A 20,590-nucleotide genomic window follows, 5' to 3' on the forward strand; every position below is an offset into this window, starting at 1 on the left:
TTGGAACTGCCATACATAATCATTATTAACATTTGTGAGTGCTTTGTACTTGACACTGTTCTTAGGGCTTTCACTGTATCCTTTTATTGAATCCTCATAGTACTCTAGGACGTAAGTATTGTTGTTGTTGTTATTATCATTGTTCTCATTTTAGGAAAGGAGGCCCAGAAAGTTCAAGTAACTAGCCATTATCACTCAGCTTTGTAAGTGGCAGAACCAGCTTAGCAAGTTAAGCAGTGAGTGCCAAAGCCCACACTCTTAACCACTAGGCTATTTTGTCACATAATAAAAGAAGGACATTTGCAGGGACTGTGAGAGCAGTAGGGACAGAAGCAGAGGCCCTGGGCTAGGCCAGACAACTGAGAGGCATTTGCTCATCCATTCATTTAAAGCCCAGGGCTGGATTAGCAGATGCCTGCATGCCCAGATTCTCTTGCATCTAGAGGTGCCCATGTGGCCTAGTTCCCCACTATAATAAGATATAAGGGGACATTTGCTTGGGGGTGGGGAAGGGGGTATTTTGGAAAGGGATTTTTTTGGTATCTGCAAAAAGAAAAGGGAGAGATATAACATCTCTTTTGACATTCATTTTTTCTTCTGCATCCTGCATTTGGACTTGATTGTGAGTTGATGTGATGCTTCAGCTGTGGCAGCTATCTTGTGAACATGAGGCTATAAGCTGAGGACAAAAAGCTAACATGCTGAAGATGGTGGAGAAGAAGAATTGTAACATCCTTGTCCTTGAGAACACACTCTGGAACTGTCTACCTCTAGGCATGTTATATGAGACAATTAAATGTCTTTATTGTTTATGCACCTGTGGAAAGGCAGTAAAGCATAATAGTTAGGAACATGAGTTTGTAAGCCTGGGCTTATATCCTGACTCTAGCACTGAGTAGTTCATAACTTTGGGCAAGTTACTTGCTCAGGCCGGGCACGGTGGCTCATACCTGTAATCCCAGCACTCTGGGAGGCTGAGGCGGGAGGATCACTCAAGGTCAGGAGTTCAAGAACAGCCTAAGCAAGAGCAAAACTCCGCCTCTACCAAAAAATAGAAAGAAATTATATGGACAGCTAAAAATATATATAGAAAAATTAGCTGGGCATGGTGGCACATGCCTGTAGTTCCAGCTACTCGGAAGGCTGAGGCAGCAGGATTGCTTGAGCCCAGGAGTTTGAGGTTGCTGTGAGCTAGGCTGACGCCATGGCACTCTAGCCCAGACAACAGAGCGAGACTCTGTCTCAAAAAAAAAAGTTACTTGTTCAATGCCTCCATTTACTCATCTGGAAAAAAGAGATAATATAAGACTCACGGTTATTAAGAGAATTGAATGAGCTAATATATGTAAAGGACTTCAAAAAGTGCCTGGTAAGTATACGGTCTGTATGAGTTCTGGCTAATCTCATCATTTTTTCTGCCATAAGTCCCTCCCCCACCAACTTTTTACTTTGGAAAATTTCAAGTCTATAGAAAACTTGCAAGAATAATACAATAAACACCTGTGTACCCTAAACCTAAATCTACTAATTGATTACATTTTGTCACATTTGCTCACATGAACTCTCTCTCTCTCTCTCTCTCTGTATGTGTGTGTCTCTGTGTGCATTTTTTTCTCCCAAAATCATTTGGGAGTAAGTTGCAGGCAGGTTAGTTAGTTAGCTTATTACCAGTCTAGTAATATACAACATGTACAACATGTGATCCAAGTTAGTTCAATTGAACAGATTCCTCTTTGGAATTTGAATTTTGGAATAGGGTGATTTGAAGACAGGATAAAATGATTGCTTTTCTCTAGATCTCCTGCTGGTCCCAGATAAGATGTTCAAGTATCTTCTCTTCCCTTGGTTTCTGACATTTCTGGCCTGACCTTCCAGCCTTCATTTCACTACATTACAGAATCTATTGCTATTGCTTGCAACCCAAGAATCCTAACCACACAGCTGCCCTCGAGGAAGAAAGCACCTATCCTGGGGGCATGTAAGCAGAGGCTTCATACAGTCAGAAATGTCATGGGCAGAATCTCTTCATTTTTGGAGGGTTTATGCTAGCTGATCTTCTAATCCTATCCTCAGAGACTTTATGAGTCTGGGTCTCCCAGGCCAAGCCAATTTTATTGGGGGGGGGATAATTTTAGATTTAAAACTATTCTTCCTGCCTATTTAAAATTCTCAACCACAGTTCAACAAAAGTCCATACTTACAGACCGTTTCAGTTATCTATTGCTGCATAATAAACCACTGCAAAGTTTAGTAGCTTAAAGAACAACACCTGTTGTCTTCCATGATTCTTTAGGTTGATTGGGTTCAGCAGGGTGGTTCTTCTGTTCCAGGTCTTGTTGGGTTGGTTAGGGCCTCTAAGGACTGGAATATGTGAGAGGGCTGACTCATGTGGCTGGCAGTTGCTGCTGGCTCTTGCCTGAGATCTCAGCTGGGGCTTTCAATGGAATGCCTCAAATTTTCTCCATGTGGTCTCTCCATGAGGCTTAGGCTTTCCATAACATGGCAGGTGGGTTCCAAGAGCGAGGAAGAGGAAGCTGCCAATCATCTTAAGGCCTAGACTTGAAAGTCCCACCACATTACTTCCACCGTTTCTATTGGTCAAATAGTCACAGACCTAACCTCAATTCAAGGAAGAGGAAATACAGACTACCTCTTGATTGAGAAGTGGCCTGTGCAAACAGGGAGGAAGGAATGATGGCAGGCACCTCCACAGACCACCTTCTGGAGTGTGTCACTCAGTTAGCTAGGATTTTGAGTCTAGAGTAGTATTTCCTTATATCAGTCACTATGAGATCACCTACAGGTTCCCTCAAACCCTGCCACAGTCAGCACAGAAGTTACTTCTTCCTGGAAGCCTTCTCCAACACCCCTCGAGTTAGAGGTTTGTCCTTGGTGGTTCTCTAACAACTTATACATATTTTTTATTTTTAGTATAAGTTATATATACTAACTTATACATACAGTTATGCCTTCCATGAACATATATATGTATATATTTGAATATATATGTATTTTCAGTGTATATACTTGAATCAATAAATTGATTTCCTTTCTTCTTTTTCTCCGTCCCTTTCTTCTTTCTTTTCTTCCACAAGTACTTCTTAAGTGCCTACTATAGCTAGGCACTAATGTAAGTGCTGGAGACACCACAGTGATCTAAACAGATGAATTCCCTGTCCTCATGGGGCTTATAGTCCAGAGAGGGAGATGGACAATTAAAAAAAATTCAGATGGTGTTAATCGTTATGGGGAAAATGAAGCAGGATGATGTGACTCTGTGTGTGTGTGTGTGTGTGTGTGTGTGTGTGTGTGTGTGTGTACGTATTGTGTATCATGAGTTCTACTGGAGGAGGAGACATTGCAGCAGAGACCTGAATGACAATAGGGAACAAGCCAGGAGGAAAGAAAACTCCAGACAAAGGGGATAGCAAGTGCAAAGTTCCTGAGGCAGGAATGTGCTTGGCATGTTTGAGAAAGTTATTGTCTAATATGGGGTGAGAAATAGGGAGAGATATGTTACTTGAGATCAGAGAGGGAAACCAAGACCAAATCAATTAGGGTCTGAGTTTTATCCTAAATGCAATGGATTTAGGATACGGGAAGGTATTTCGGTTGGAAGTGACATGTTTTAATATATGATTTTTCAAAGATCCTGCTGGCTACTATGTGAAGAGTGACTTGCAGTGGGCCGATGGGAGAGGCAAGGAGAGCAGCTAGGAGACAGGTCTAGTTGCTCAGGTGAAAAGCCACGCAGGTCTGAATATTTCATCTCTGGATTCTCAGCATCTAACACAGTATTTACTATTTGTTGTTTGGTGAAGGAGTGAATCCATCTGTGCAGCATGTATTGACTGACACATACTATTGGTGAGCTCTGTAGTGGGTGCTGAGGATGCATCAAGGAACAAAAGAGACAAGACCTTACCTTCATGGAGCTTTCATTCATGTGAGGAAAGGAGGTAATAAATATATAAGTAAATAAAAATATATGGTGTTTCCAATGATAAAAAGTGCTTTGCAGAGAAATGAAGCAAGGAAGAGGGGAAAAGGAAGCTGAGATTACAGTGGGCAGGGACTTAGAGTAATCAGGGAAAGGCTCACTGACAAAGTGCATTTGGACAATGTCCATGGGGAGATGAGGGAGTGAGCTATTTGGATTTTTTGGGAAAAAAGTGTTCTAGGCAGTGGAAATCACAAGTGCAAGGTCTCTGAGGCCTGTGTGCCTGGACTACATAAGCGAAAGCACGGGAAGTGGGTGATGAGCTCAGAGAGGGAAGGGGAGGGCAAGAGTCAGTTTGTGTGGGGCTTTGCAGATTACTGCGAGGATTTTGGAGGAGAGACATAAACTGACTTGTTTTTTTTTTTACCAGGATCCCTGTGGCTGCTGTGTTGAGAACAGACTCCAGGGAGAAAGGGTGGAAGCAGGGAGAACAGTGAGGAGGCTACTGCAACAGTGCGGGTGGGAAATGATGGTGGTGATAGTGGAACTAGTAAGTCGTCGGATTATTTTCTATTATTCACATTCAACACATTTAATACTGATTCAATATTATCTAATATACTGTCCATATTAAAATTCCCCCAACATTCTTTTTACCTAAAAAAAGAAATTATCCTGGATTCAATCAAGTCTAATCTGTTGCATTTGGTTTTTCCCTCTTTTATGCCATGATATTTTTAAGAGTCCAGGCTAAGTCGTTTGGTAGAATGTCCCACATTCTGGTTTTACCTGATTATCTTTTCAAGATTCAGGTTAGCTTTTTTTTTCTTTTGGCAAGAATATGACAGAATTACCATTATGATTTCCCCACTGCATCATATCAGGAGACACATAATGACAATTTGATCCATTACCGGTGATGCTAAGTTTGAACACTTTGTTAAGGTGGTGGTGTCTGCCAGGTCTCCCCATTATAAAGCAAGCTGTTCTCTGTTGTAATAAATACTCCGTGGGAAGATACCTCTGGACTGAATACACTGTTGCCCAACAACCTTCCACCCAGTGACTTTAGCATCTAACGAACAGCCTCGTGGCTTCTGACCTAGTGCCTCAGTTTGCTCATCTGAAAAATGAGGATAAACGGTCCCTGCGGGATGCTTGTTTTGAGGGTCCGTGCCTGGCATACAATAAACCCTCCATAAATGTTAGCTATTACTGGACGAAGGCAAGTGTGAAAATAAGCAAGGGCAGAGCGAGGATTGCCTTCCGGTTCCTCCAACCCCGCAGCAGCTCGCAGAGGATGGGGAGCTAAAGCGGGCCCAGGGTCCCACGTGGCCACGCCCTCCGCCGCGGACGCCGGGGTGGGGGCGCTGGATGCCAGGGCCGGCCGCGCAAGGCCCCCTGGGACCGGTAGTGCTGGGCGTGGCCGCGGGACTACATATCCCAGAGGCCCCCGCGCCGTGGCTCCAGCCGCTACCGCCTCAGCTTCTCTACAGCGACGGCGGCGGCCGCGGCTGAGTCGGTGGCAGCGGCGGCGGCGGCGGCTGCGGGCTGAGCGGCGAGTTTCCGATTTAAAGCTGAGCTGCGAGGAAAATGGCGGCGGGCGGTGAGTGAAGATAAAGGAGGAGGCGGCGGCGGCGGGCAAGGGGGTGGAGTGCGAGGCGGAGGGAGGAGGGCGAGTTCCTCCGGCTGCCGCGAGCCGGTAGCTTGGGCTCCGCGGAGGCGCCGAGGGGCGCGCCGGCAGGGGGTGCGCGGAGGTACTTTCGGGGTGTCGGGGCCGCGCCGTTTCCCCGCAGGCTAGGGGCGGACCGCGGCCGGAGGAGGGGGTCGAGGCTGGGCGGCAGCCAGCTTGGGGACCCAGGAAGGTCCCCGCGCGGAGGGGATCACCCAGGGAGTTTGGGGGGCACCGCAGGGGCCCGCTTTCCCCTCCTGTCCCTGAAGTTTTCTCTTCCTCTGCCTTCCCCAGCCCTTGGAGCTGCTTTTGAAAGCTCCCCGGGTCGTCCTCCCACTGTCCTGGCTCCTTCGCAGCCAGTGGGGAGCACGGGGGGCAGCCGCGCCGACCCCCACCCCAGCCTTCCGACCGTACTCGGGATCGGGTTGGATCTTGTTGCTGTGTTTCCTTCTGCACTTGGGCATTTAAAAAACATTTTAACACAGATTATCAGCGGCATTTTCATTTTGGGCTCGGGTAGGTTCTTAGCAGTTTTCTCAGTAAAAAAGCATTTTATTACCTCTGTGTAAGGCTGGGAAATGGCAAGTGGGAAGTTGGTGGATTAAATTTGGGGTTTGGCCATCTTTATTATTACTTTTTTTTTCCTTCTGCATCTCTGATTTTCTTAACGTACGTTGATTCACTTTGTAAAGATTTAAGTAGACTGTCTTGTGCATGCCTTAAAAAATTAGCCACGAGTCGTTGGGAGACTTAGTTGCTTCCTAGGCAGTTTGAGGGCATCCAGGGGGGAAAAGTTAACCAAAAGAGCAGTTGTGAGAGGGAGAGCATCGTCTCGAAATCTCACTCGCAGTAGGAGTGCGGGATTCCCAAATAGAATGACTCGGTGGGTATGAGATTTTTTCGAAGTCGAAACTTTTTTTTACTCCCAAATGTGAAGACTTCCTTTTTGCAGTTTTTGAGCAGCGCTTCAAAGCGAACCTGTTTTTGTTATTAAGCCTGTACGGTAAAGAAACAGGAAGGCGAGTACCAGCTGTCTTGCTGCAGTGGTTTTAAATGCAGTTGAATGAGATGAGTGAGAGTGGTAGTAGTATTAAGATTGCTGCATCTCCTTTATTTAAATGCCTGGCCTCGAATCCACCTAATATGTGGCTGTAAGAAAGCTTCAGTATTTGTTGCAGCAGGTTGTTTAGAAGGTGATTGGGGGGAAAAATCATAGGTCTTTAGCAAATGCTTCATAACGAAAATGTTAATGGAAACCTGTAAGTCTGTGAACAGTTCTTGAAAAAATTTTAAATTATTGTTTGTTTATTTAGGATAGGTTCTGGCTGGGCGCTGTGGCTCATGCCTGTAATCCTAGCACTCTGGGAGGCCAAGGTGGAAGGATCTCTTGAGCTTTCGAGTTCGAGACCAGCCTGAGTGAGAGCCAAGACCCCGTCTTTACTAAAAATAGAAAAATTAGCCTGGCCCCTTGGCGTGCGCCTCTAGTCCCAGCTGCTTGGGAGGCCGAGGCAGGAGGATCGCTTGAGCCCAGGAGTTTGAGGTTGCAGTGAACTACGATGAAGCCACTGCACTCTAGCCAGGGCAACAGAGCAAGACTCGATCTCAAAAAAAAAAAAAAAAAAGATTCTACTCCACAATACCCAACTGGAAAGGTGCAAAAACACTGAAAAGTGAATCTGTCTTCCACCCCAAACCTGCAATTCCCCCTCCTCAGAAGCAAAGATTTTAGAGTGTCCTCGGTCTTTGGAATAATAATTTTAAGATTTTCATCTGAAACCACCCCTGCTGGATACCAAAAGCTGGGAAATAAAACGAACAGAAGAAAGAGAAAATGTGGTGAGAATACTGTTTTCTTTTTACAGTGTTTAAAAAAATGTTGATAGCTGTTAGAAAAGCTCTTCAGAACCTATTACATATGTTGCCTTATCTGCTAACACCATTGAAGAAGTAACAATCTGTAGGGCTTTAAGGATGAAGAACCCTGCTAGGGTTCATTGTTTGTATGTAAAACGAAGCCCCTGCTTGTAACATGTAAAATGATATTGAACACTATAGCTCCTGTCACTGGAGGTTGCTTCAGGTTCTGCATTTAAATGAGCAGTAATCTAAATTGCCTGTGATCCTAAATTATAGGGGTATTTTATGTATAGATAGAAATGACTTAATTGTCCAATCAGCATTAAAAAAAGGCATATACTAGCTTTTGGCATATGGGAGTACATTTCAGAGGTGGGGATTGTGGACTAAGTGGGGAGGCTGCAATGTTTCTGGAGTAGTTATAAGAAATGTTTCTTTTTTTTTTTTTTATTGAGTTTCTGCTCAAAGGATACCGTAAAATGTTTAACTACAGAGGCTTTGAAAATGCAAAACAACTTAAGCATAATCAATCAACAAAGATTTCTCTTTTTGTGTTTTAGAATGGTTGTTTTTAAAATTTGCTAACACTAGCAGTTAATTAAAAAAATTCAGTGATATTAGAGATAGGTTATTAGAAATTATATTAAATAATTTCACTATTTTGAAAATGATTATGCTCCCATGTATAAAAATTATTTCTGTAAAGCACCCCTCCCCACCTACTAAGCAAATAAATTAGAATCCAGTAAGGAGTGAATGTACTGTTGAAGTCTGTACCATTTTTCTAGGAGATATGTAAATAAAACAGTTCTTAAAATGGTTGGTTATTAATATCTTGACATTAATGTTTTTTGAATAAGCTTCCTTGCTACGTCAGGAACATTACCCTTAAAGATTAAAAAGTTGTGTTTGTGTCTTTTTTGAATTTAGTCTTTTGTGCATTAGCAGTATGATTCTAGAATAATTCCTTTTAACTTGAAGACTATTATGTTATTGAGGAGTCATTTAAAAATATCTTTATAGTTTGAACAGGGTAAAATTAAGAACAAAAAAAACAACCCTACTACCCTACTATTGTCCTATCCCTAATTGGTTGTTAAAATAAATGGCTCTAGCGTTTATTTTTGCATTTTTTAAGGTATAATTTCAAACTTTGGTCAGAGGATGTGGAGTTCTTCTGAAACTTTTAATTTGTTGCAAGTTTAGAATGAGTGTAGCCTCCAGTGGCTGTTTGTATACACAGCAAATAAGCCACAATTTAATACAATTGTTACTCTGTTAAGGCTACCTAGGACTAGAAAAACAAGAGTTGATCATGATTGAAGAGGTACGGTAGTTTCTAGTAGGTTAGACCAGAGATTACCTGTACCAGTTTGGTTTGAATCCGTGTTATAACTGTTTCTTTTTTGCATTTTTGAGTGGTTAAAGGTCTAGGAGCAGAAAATTAGTTTTGGAAATGTATGTTAACTTTTTCCCCTTTTTTCTCGTACTACAACAGATTGGAAGAAAAAGGTGACTTAAAGTTTAGATTCTCGGGGATAGCTTTGAGATTGAGTGCTGCAGTAAAACGTAGGCATTTTCTCTCATTTTATGAGTGCTTTTTGGGGTCGGGGAGGGGATGACAAAATGAACATTTCGCAGTTAAGGTGGAGGAGAGGCTTTGTTGGAGTAAGGCTTATTCCATCAGTTTGTTACCGTTTTTACTGAGTAAATTCATTTGGTTCATTGTTTTTCTGAGAGGGCTTCTGGGAGATTATTTTAGGTTATGGATGCAATTTATCCACAGCTTAACCTTATTTTCAGCCCCCTAACAAATGATGGAATTGACTTGAATTTAATCGCCTTTCCCTTTCCTACTTTCTGGTGGAGAGTTGTTAAATGAACAGGAAAATGGCCAGAAGATACACAGCAGGAGTAGAAAGGAAGACCTGCAGTGTTTAGAAGGCTGATTTATTCACAAACTGGATAATCTTCTTAGACTACATACAGCCAGTACCCAACTTTGTCAGCATTAGCTCCGTTTGGTAGGTCCTGCTGGCCGAGGTCAATTTACAGTAGGGGCAGTAATAAAGGTTTAACTGTTTAGTAAACTTTGTGGCCTAGAGGCAAAGAAAAGAAGTCTGACATAACTGGCAAACAGGTTTAACCTATTAAAAAGGATCGTCTAAGAGCAAATGGACTAGTGTCTTTTTTGTTTGACTTCTTTCCTTTTTTTTTTTTCTTTTGGTCAGGAACTGCTGTGTCCTGTTTTTTCTTTTCTGTTAATTTTTTTTATTGATCTAGGAAAGGGTGTGGCTTTTTGGAAGGTATTCCTATGAAGGTATTCTATTGAAATGTTTAATTTCACTGGTTGGAGGCTATGGGGGTTATGAAGCTTTACTTTTTGGAAACCAGGCTGACTAGATTACTAATTTAACTCTTGATTATCCACATATGATTGAAATATATTGGCCTGGATATCACATAGTAATGGATAATCTGCTCCCTGAGGTTTTGCTTTTGGTAGCTGTGGCAGCTGAGTTGGAATGGTAGATGGATAGATGGGAAAGGACTGCAGAAGTCAGCATAATCCTCAATTAGGATAAGCCTTATGGTTAATTGAATGTTGAGTGTACAGGTTAAATCCCATTATAACAAACTCCAGGGGACTAGCTAAATTATTTTGTTGTACTGGGATTAGGCTTTATTAAATATTGTTTAACATAAATTAGTTTTTTTGTTTTTGTTAGAGGTGTTAGAAGTTTTGGAAAATTTTCTATTTATTGTAACAATTTGACATGTTTTTCATGAACCTTCTATTTTTAATGCTTTTGTCTTTAAAAGGAAAGATCCCCTGTTGAGCTAGGCAGATAATTTATTGTCTACCTCCCCACCATGTCTTGAATAGCTCCATTGGTTTATCTCAACAACCTAATAAGTTTATCAGTACCTACTACCACCATCAAAGTGTGGTCGGAGGAAATGGGAAATTCCCCAAGTTTTCAGGTGACTGGTGCTGGTAATTTTTTCTGTCACCAACAACTTTTAAAAATAAATGAATATGCTTCGTTTTAGTGTGAAAGTTTCTGAAAGTCAGTGATAATTGACTTAGCTCTTTTCTCTTCAGCTCAGTATAGTTTGAGACCTTTAGGTCTCTAAATGGTATTATTAAAAGTGACGCTGATGTTGCAGTCTTTAACTTTGAGATACTGTTTGTATAATATGGAATTTTTTAGAAACAGGCTTAATTTATACATATGAGAAAAAGACTATTCTTGGCCAAAAATATACTTCTTTCTGTCCTGTACTTTTAGATTGGTGTTTGCCAAACTTCAGGCATTTACATCCCACCTTCATATCTAAGGCTGGCATTTTTAGTTTGCTTAGAGAATTTCATCAAGACATTTTTGAAGTCGTTCTTTTAAATAGATGTTCCATGAAGGAGGGAAAATCTGAAAGAAGAAATTTCAAAGCAACCCAAGCAGTGTTTTGAAAGTTCTCAAGTCTTAAGAATAATGACTGACTAGTAGGCAGGAAGCCTGCAGTTGTATTGTGGTATTGTTCCTCCATCTCATGCATTTGAGAACTTCAGTACAAAAGAGGAGAAAGCATGGGGAGGAGGAAGAAAGAGTTTTAACAACAAAAAGAGGGGACTTTCAGAGTAAATATTCTTTACTCTTCTGTTTAAATGAAATCTAAAACCAAATTATTTTTACTTTGAGAACAAATGTTTGTCATAATCTAAATGTCCTAAATTGACATTTTTATAAATGAAAGCTAATTGCCCTTGGTGGAAAGAGCAGCATGATTGTATCCTGTTTCAAAACAGAACTTTGATTAAAAAAATCTACATGTGAAAACCTTAAAATTTTTTTTCCCTTTTGGTACCTGATAAATTATAATTTGTTAGCTTGTTACTTTGAAAAGAATACTTACCAGTGAAGAGAATAATTTGTAAGCTTATACTTTAAGCTTTGGGCAAATCAATCTCTAGGTCTGTTTTTAAATTTATAAAACAAAGGGCTGCACTGTGTGATCTTACAAGGTTCCTTATGTTAGAAAATTCTGTAAACTTAAGGCATTATATAGATAGGTAGAATGATCTTTTATTTAAATCTTATTGATCAGGCCTGTAATGCTAGCCATCTAGGAGGCCAAGGTGGGAGGATTGCTTCAGCTCAGGAGTTTGAGACCAGCCTGAGCAAGAGTTGAGACCCCGTATCTACTAAAAATAGAAAGGGTGTGGTGGCATGGGCCTGTAGTCTCAGCTACTTTGGAGGCTGAGGCTGGAGGATTGCTTGAGCCTAGGAGAGGTTGTGGTGAGCTAGGCTGATGCCATGGCACTCTAGCCTGGGCAACAGACTGAAACTCTGTCTCAAAACAAACAAAAAAAATTACTGATCAGACATTAAATGAATTAAGCTGTTTTTATCAGCTGATGGTGTGTGGATGCAGCTTTTAGTGCTGACCCATCATAAAAAATTTGGGAAAAGGATGACTTCGAATTACTGACTTCATAATATAAGTGGTAAAGTGTGTTTATGTGAGAGAATTTTCAGCCCCTTCTGGTGTAAGAAAATAGATATTTTCTTGACTGTCAGTAAAGCTGTCATCAGTGAAAAGGATTATTGAATTTAAGTCATCCTGTAGAGTAGTTATATCAGCTTGATTTGGTTTCAGATTGAAATTTGGCAAATTTGAAAATGTTATAGGGGTTACTCAGTATTCTCTACAAATTATCTTTAGTCTACACACCCTCTGCTCCATCCTTTCCTCTTTTAGCTGCTTGGTGTTAGCTGTGTTTTATCACAATACCTTTATCTCAGCTGAGATAGTTGTCTCTACTGCTGTTAGAGCAGTATTTGGCTGCATCTAGGAAAATCTGTCTCCACCGGTGAGAACAGTAATTCCACACATCTTTCATCTGTTGCAGGGTCAGTGGTTTTTTCTTCATATAGTAAGACAGGGCTGGGCTTGGTGGCTGAGGCCTATAATCCCACCACTTTGGGAGACCAGTCTCGGTAATATAGTGAGACCCAGACCACACGCCCCCCACTCTGCCTCACCTCTGGGTGTAGTGTCGAGCCCCTGTAATCCAAGCTATTCCGGAGACTGAGGTGGGAGTATCCCTTGAGCCCAGGAGTTTGAGGTTGTAGTGAGCTATGATTGGGCCACTGCACTCCAGCTAGGGCAATGTAGTGAGATCCTGTCTCTTAAAAACAAAACGAACAAAAAAAACCCCCAAAATAATAATTTTATCAGGAATCAGTAAAATGGAATTCAGGAAAGCTACTTTCAAAGTACATAACCACATCTAGAATGGTGGAAACCTTAGGTGTGTGGGTTGCCAAATTAGGTGAACCTGCAGTGGGGAACTTACCCAGGAACCTCCAGTACCTTTCCTTTGCCCTAAATTACAGTGTAGCTCCTACGTGTAACTTTTTCCCAAAGACTGAATTTTAATACTACCGTTCTCTTAGCCATGAGGCCTTAAACTTCAGTCATCTTTAATTTGCTACTGTTTGACTGTGGCCCATGCTCTCATACATGCACATACTTAATCAGTGTTTATTAAGTTTTTCCTATTTAAGCACTGTGAGAGTTACCAAGGTTTTTGACCTCCAAGTGCACACAATCAATGAGGTACTCGCATCACTTCAGTACAAGGCAATCTCTGGTTAAGTCGGTTTTGCCTGTGGAGATCAAGAGAAGTTCAGAGGAGAAAAGGGCCTACTGGCCAGGTGGTCAGGGTGCAGCACTTTGAACAATAAGAGTTTACGTATGGAGAGAGTACATTTCTTATATGTGGGAATTGTTAGCAAGGCACAGGAGTACGACATTACAAGACTTGATCATGTTAAATATTCAGTGAATGCTAAGTGAGTGATGGTATTGAATTAGCTGGTTTTATTTTTATGAATCCTATTGATACATTTTTCTTAAATATATTTTTATTCCAATTCCTAAAACTCTAGTTCATGCCCTTTATTTCTGGATTATTGTAATAGCTTTCAAATTAGTCTCTACCCTTTCTCTGGTTCTCTCTGTATTTCTGCCAGTTTAATCTTGTTAGAAACCATTTTGATTATATTTTTGCTTAAAAATCTGCAGAATACAGTCCATATTCTTTAATATTCATTTCTCATCAGTCTTTTTATCAATCTTTGAGACTTTTATTTCCCCGTGTTTCAGTCATGCTAATTTTTTCTGCCTCTTTTCCCTTTTTATCTAGTCTAGTTATTAAGGGCACATCTCATATCCTATCTCATATCAGTAAATTTGCTAGACCACCACAACTGAAAATGTAATTATTTCCTGATATGATTCTTAATTATCTGTTCACATGCATATGAGTTAGTATTTATTGATAGGGCAAATTCAAATTGTCTATTCCTTGAAGGTGGGGAGCAATCCTTTTATAAGCTTTTAAAATCCTCTATTTTTGGCCGGGTGTGGTGGCTCACGCCTGTAATCCCAGCCCTCTGGGAGGCTGAGGCGGGTGGATCGCTCGAGGTCAGGAGTTCGAGACCAGCCTGAGCAAGAGTGAGACCCCGTCTCTACTAAAAATAGAAAGAAATTATCTGGCCAACTAAAAATATATATAGAAAAAATTAGCCGGGCATGGTGGCGCATGCCTGTAGTCCCAGCTACTCGGGAGGCTGAGGCAGGAGGATCGCTTAAGCCCAGGAGTTTGAGGTTGCTGTGAGCTAGGCTGATGCCGCGGCACTCACTCTAGCCCGGGCAACAAAGTGAGACTCTGTCTCAAAAAAAAAAAAATCCTCCATTTTGTCAATTATATTCATTTTAGGCCCCCCCAAATGCTTGGTGTTTCAATGTGAAAGTTTCTGGAATTTAGCTTCTTTTTTTTTTTGAGACAGAGTCTCACTTTGTTGTCCAGGCTAGAGTGCCATGGTGTCAGCCTAGCTCACAGCAACCTCAGTCTCCTGGCTTCATGCAGTCCTCCTGCCTCAGCCTCCCGAGTAGCTGGGACTACAGGCATGCACCACCATGCCCGGCTAATTTTTTCTATATATTTTTAGTTGTCCAGCTAATTTCTTTCTATTTTTTTAGTAGAGACAGAGTCTTGCTCTTGCTAAGGCTGGTCTCGAACTCCTGAGCTCAAACGATCCTCCCGCCTCGGGCTCCCAGAGTGCGGGGATTACAGGTGTGAGCCACCAGACCTGGCCTGGAATTCAACTCTTTTTTTTTTTTTTTTTTTGAGACAGAGTCTCACTCTGTTGCCCGGGCTAGAGTGAGTGCCGTGGCGTCAGCCTAGCTCACAGCAACCTCAAACTCCTGGGCTTAAGCGATCCTCCTGCCTCAGCCTCCCGAGTAGCTGGGACTACAGGCATGCGCTACCATGCTGGGCTGATTTTTTTCTATATATATTTTTAGTTGTCCAGATAATTTTTTTATTTCTATTTTTAGTAGAGATGGGGTATCGCTCAGGCTGGTCTCGAACTCCTGACCTCGAGCGATCTACCCACCTTGGCCTCCCAGAGGGCTAGGATTACAGGCGTGAGCCACTGCGCCCGGCCTGGAATTCAACTCTTAAGTCAGTTTTTCTACTTGTTAGTTGAGATAACATTAAAGAGTCCTAAGGATTTGCTTGGGACCTATGTTTCCCTCTTAGAGTTGTCCAGATAAATCATGCCTGGGCCTTAGAGTACATTTTGTGTTTTCCCAGTTGCTCCAAGACTGGGCATTCCTTCTTTAAGTTGTTTAAAAATTTTTATTCAGTACCACTGTTTTTCAAAGAATTATGCTCAGTATTATGAGCATTAAAATCCCTTTGTGATCCAGGAGTTTATAATCTAGTTCAGAAATGAGTATCATTGAAAAACTAGGCCGGGCGCGGTGGCTCACGCCTGTAATCCTAGCACTCTGGGAGGCTGAGGCGGGCGGATCGTTTGAGCTCAGGAGTTCGAGACCAGCCTGAGCAAGAGCGAGACCCCGTCTCTACTAAAAATAGAAAGAAATTATATGGACAGCTAAAATACATATAGAAAAATTAGCCGGGCATAGTGGCGCATGCCTGCAGTCCCAGCTACATGGGAGGCTGAGGCAGAAGGATTGCTTGAGCCCAGGAGTTTGAGGTTGCTGTGAGCTAGGCTGACGCCATGGCACTCTAGCCCTGGCAACAGAGGGAGACTCTGTCTCAAAAACAAAACAAAACAAAACAAAACCGTAGTTGCATCAACGTGAGTAAGTGGTTCAGATGTTCAGAGGAAGAAAGGTCATTTTCAACTGGTTTTGTCAGGGAATACTTCATAGAGAAGGGTAGAATAGATCTAAAGGGAATTAATTGGTACTTCTAATCTGTTCTCTTTCTCATATCTTACAGTAAAAAAATTTGTAAGTTAATGTTTTTTAAATTGAAAAGAAGATATACACATGGTAAAGTCTAAGTACAAAAAGGCTTATTGTGAAAAAGTGAGGTCTTTGGTTTTTTTTGAGGAGTAGCTATAAGGTTTTTGGTGTTTATAGCTATCCTTCCCAAAGGCTGCTACTGTTGTTAAAGAACATTCTTTACATATGATCGTTATCTTTCTCTTTTCCATTTCATTTTCCCTATTCTCTCCTCCCTCTTTATTTTTAATTAACAAAAGGGAGAATAATGGGATGCCATTATTTTCACTTAGTAAAAGAACTTGAAGGAGCTTCTACACATCATATTTTTGAAAGTCTGTATACCATTCCATTCTATGAATGGACTTTATGTAATTTATTTAATGAGTTCCTCATTGCTATTTCCAGTCTTTTACTATTTTGAATGATGATGCAGTGAACTATATGTAAATTTGTGTGCCAGTGTGGGTATATCTTAGTATGAAAATCTTGGGAGTGAAATTTCTAAATCAAAAGAAATGTGTATTTGAATCTTTAATGGCTCTTTCCCAGTTGCCTACAAAGGGGTTATATACTAAATTTATATTTTATTGTTCATGAAAGTGGCTGTTTGTTATTTATTTTTTAAAAACTTATCCTTTCATGTTGCTTGACTGCCTGAAAGTTTAAAACCTTTCATTGTTTTTCATTGTCTAAGACTTTGAAACTAAAGTTCTCATGGAACTCCCAAAGACTTCCATAATCTCACTCTGATCTTCATTTCCACCATCATCTCCTTGATTCTGTGTATTTATTTTATACTTAAGTTGCTACTAAGTCTCCCTTGCTCTTCCTTCCACTTTCTTACCCCCGTTAAGATTCTCTTCCCTATGTTCTGATTTATATTTTGGTTATATTCTTGGGTATACGAGACAAAAGCTACCATTTATTTAATTTTTTAATACTTTATTATTTTAGGGCTGTTTTAGGTTCACAGCAGTATTGAACAGAGGGTGCAAAGATTTTCCATGTACCCACTGCCCCAACACATGCATAGCCTCTCCCATTATCAACATCACCCACAACTGTGGCACATTTGTTACAATCCATGATCCTACATTGACACATGATTATACCCCAAAGTCTATGGTTTACGTTAGGGTTCACTCTTGATTTTGTATATAATATGGGTTTGGAAAAATTTATAATGACATGTAGCTACTATTATAGTATCATACAGAGTAGTAGTTTCACTGCCTTAAAAGTCCCCTGTGCTCTGCTTATTTTTTTTAATTTCAAAATATTACGGTGGTACAAGTGTTTTTGGTTACATGGATCACTTTTGTAATGGTTGAGTCAGGGCTATAACTATGCCCATCACCCAAATAGTGTTCATTGTACCTGTTATGTAGGTTTTACCCACCCTCTCTTCCCCGCTTCCCCTGCTCTGCCTATTCATCCTTTCCTCTTCACTAACTCCTGGCAAGCACTGATCTTTTTATTGTCTCCAAAGTTTTGCGTTTTTCAGGACATCATGTAGTTAGAATCATACAGTAGGTAGCCTTTTCAGATTGGCTTGTTTCACTTAGTAATATATGTTTAAGTTTCCTTCGTGGGTTGGTAGTGCATTTCTTTTCAGTGCCACATAGTATTCCATTGTCTGAATGTACCATAGAAAAGCTACCATTTACTAATTTGATGATATTGATAATAAAAGCTACTATTTCAGTGCCTATGTGCCTTGACAGTATACTTAATGTACATTATATCATTTAATAGTCTGGGTTTTTAAACTTTTTCCATCTGTACTTCTAGTTTATTTCTACATTAATAAAATCTTGATTCATACAGACTTATAGTTGCAGATGGTCTCAGTTAAAAAGTATGTTTTGAAACAACAGCTGCACATGGGGCAAATTCAGAAGGTTCCAAAGGGTATACAGTGGAAAGTAAGCCGCCCTTCCTCATCTGTCTCCTAACTACCTCCCCTGCCCAGAGGCAACCATTGTTACCCTGGTCTAGGCATATGAACACGCATCTACTTAAAAGCATTTAAGTTTAATGCATTTCTCCCACATTTTTGGTAAACTTTATATTGATGTATAGCGTATGTTCACAGAAGTGTACAAATATAGCCTGACAAATTTTCATAAAATGAATATACCTGTATAACTGGCACTCAGGAGCCCTATTCTGGACTGTACTTTTTAAATGATTTTGGAGATGGTTTCATATCTATATGATTTATAGCTGCCTAGAAATTTCTAGTGATTATACTGTATTCCATTTTGTGGATATATCATAATTTATCCAGTTTCATATTACTAAAAACAAAACTATAAGTAAATATTCTCATGTATTTCACTGTTCCAATGTTTTGTTATAAAGTATATGATACATTTCTGGAATTGGAATGCTGGGTCAATGAGTATGAATGTAAAAAGATATTGCAACTTACTCCAGGTAGTGGTTGTATCAATTTACAGATCTATCAGCAGTGTATGGAAATGCCTATTTCCCTAATCCCTGAGTAATATATTGTGATATCAAACATTTTGAATTGATAATCTAAAAAAGCCCTTTCATGTGTTCTTCTAATGCCTTTTTTCCTTTTTAACATAAAAAATAAAAAATATATATAAAATATTAAACCCAAACCATTTAAGGTGTCAAACTGGTAGCATTGGATTACTAAAGATTAGCTTGCAATTTTTAGAATTTTAATATAAATGGAATTATACAATATGTATCTTTTTATAGGGGAGGCTGGCTTTCAGTGTAGTTATTTTGAGATTCATCCATGTTGTATATGTCGATAGTTTATCTTTTAATTTTGTTTAGTACTATTCCACTGTATGGCAATATCATAATTTGTCCGTTTACCTATTGATGCATATTTGGGTCATTTCTAGTTATCAGAGGAGCTTTTCTACACATTAGCATGTAGGGCTTTTTGTGGACATACAGTTGTGTTTCTTTTGGGTAGAACCCAGGAGTGGAATGGCTGGGTTATATGCTAAGTATTTAAAAATTTAAAGAAACTGCCCACTGTTTCTCAAAGTGATTGTACCATTTTATATTTTTCCCAGCAATGTATGCTAGGTAGTTCTAATTGTTCTACATCCTCACCAACACCTGGTATAGGCAGTCTTTTCAATGTTATCCATTATAGTGTATATATAATGGTATCTTACTATGGATTTCTTTTTTTCCATTCAATTTTTTTTGTAGAGACAAGAGTCTTGCTATGTTGTGCAGCTGATCTGGAACTCCTGGCCTCAGGTGATTTTCCCACCTTGGCCTCCCAAAGTGCTGGGATTACAGGTGTGAGCTACTGTGCTTGGCCAGGTTGTTCATTTTCTTACCGGAGTGTAAAAGTTCTTTCTTCTGGATGAAACTTTTTTTTTTTTTTTTTTTGAGACAGAGTCTTGCTCTGTTGGCTGGCCTAGAGTGCCGTGGCGTCAGCCTAGCTCACAGCAACCTCAAACTCCTGGGCTTAAACAATCCTCCTGCCTCAGCCTCCCGAGTGGCTGGGACTACAGGCATGTACCACCATTCCCGGCTAATTTTTTTCTATATATATTTTTAGCTGTCCAGGTCATTTCTTTCTATTTTTAGTAGAGACGGGGTCTCGCTCTTGCTCAGGCTGGTCTCGAACTCCTGACCTTGAGTGATCCTCCCGCCTCGGCCTCCCAGAGTGTTAGGATTACAGGCGTGAGCCACCGTGCCCGGCCTGGATGAAACTCTTTGGATATGTTTTGTGAATAGTGTCAGTCTCTGGCTTGTCTTCTCATTTTCATGATAGTGTTTTTGGAAGAGCAAAAGTTTTTCATGTCTAATATTAGAGTTCAACTTACTGATTTTTTTGTTTTTTTTTTTTTCTTGTTCATGCTTTTTGTGTTGCATTTAATAAATATTGTCAAAACCCAAGGTCATTAAGATTTTCTCTTATGTTTTCTTCTATAAGTTTTATAGTGTTCTTAAATTTAGGTCTGTGATTTATTTGAGTTAATTTTATATGGTGTGAGATAAGGGTTGAGATTCATATTTTGGTATATGGCTATCAAATTTTTCAGCATCACTTTTTTGAAAAGATTATACATGACTCATAGAATTGACTTGGCACTTTTGTTGAAAATCATTTAACCATATACGTGTAGGTCTATTTTGGGGACTCTCTTCTGTTCCATATAATATATTTGTGGTATGTCTATATGTCTGTATCAACATCTGTCTGAAGTGCCATACTGTCTAGATTATTGAAGTCTTGAAGTCCAATATGGTAAGTCTTCCAGCTTTATTCTTTTTCAAGATTGTTTTGGATATTCTAGGTCCTTTGCATTTCCATATAGTTGTTAGAATCAGCTGGTTGATTTTGGTAAAATCTCTGTTGGTATTTTGATTGTGATGGCATTGTGAATCAGTTGATCAACTTGGAGAGAATTTGACATCTTAACAATATGAAGCCTTCCATTCCATGAACATGTTATATGTCTCTCCATTTATTTAGTTTATCTTTAATTTCTCTTAGCAGTGTTTTGTAGTTATTAGTGTACAGCTCTTATAAAGCTTTTCCCCTAAATTCCATATTTTTAATGTGATTATGAATAGTATTTTTAAATTTTCAATTTCCAATAATTTGTCACTAGTATATAGAAATACAATTCATTTTTCTGCATTTACCTAATATTTTGTAACCTTGCTAAACTATTTTAGTAGCTCTTATGTAGTTTGCTTGGGATTGTATACATAGATGATCATGTTGTCTGTGAATAAAGACATTTTTGTTTTTTCCTTTCAATCAGTATGCCTTT

General features: G+C 40.0%; 1 protein-coding gene across 5 annotated transcripts in view; it reads left to right on the forward strand.

Moving 5' to 3' along the window:
* The first annotated feature begins 5,378 nt into the window (after nt 1-5,378).
* Nucleotides 5,379-20,590, forward strand: part of NCOA3 (nuclear receptor coactivator 3) — a 125,755-nt gene continuing 110,543 nt past the window's right edge. For 3 of the 5 annotated variants that reach the window (XM_045528514.1, XM_045528523.1, XM_045528524.1), the window contains exon 1: nt 5,456-5,546. The gene's annotated coding sequence lies outside the window, so the exon portion shown is untranslated. Of the gene's footprint in view, nt 5,547-7,222; nt 7,449-20,590 lie in introns of those variants that run through there. The other 2 variants (XM_045528510.1, XM_045528511.1) reach the window with 2 other exon arrangements.

This window comes from Lemur catta, chromosome 17 (assembly GCF_020740605.2).
Source record: "Lemur catta isolate mLemCat1 chromosome 17, mLemCat1.pri, whole genome shotgun sequence".
In the NCBI taxonomy this organism is placed as follows: Eukaryota; Metazoa; Chordata; class Mammalia; order Primates; family Lemuridae; genus Lemur; species Lemur catta.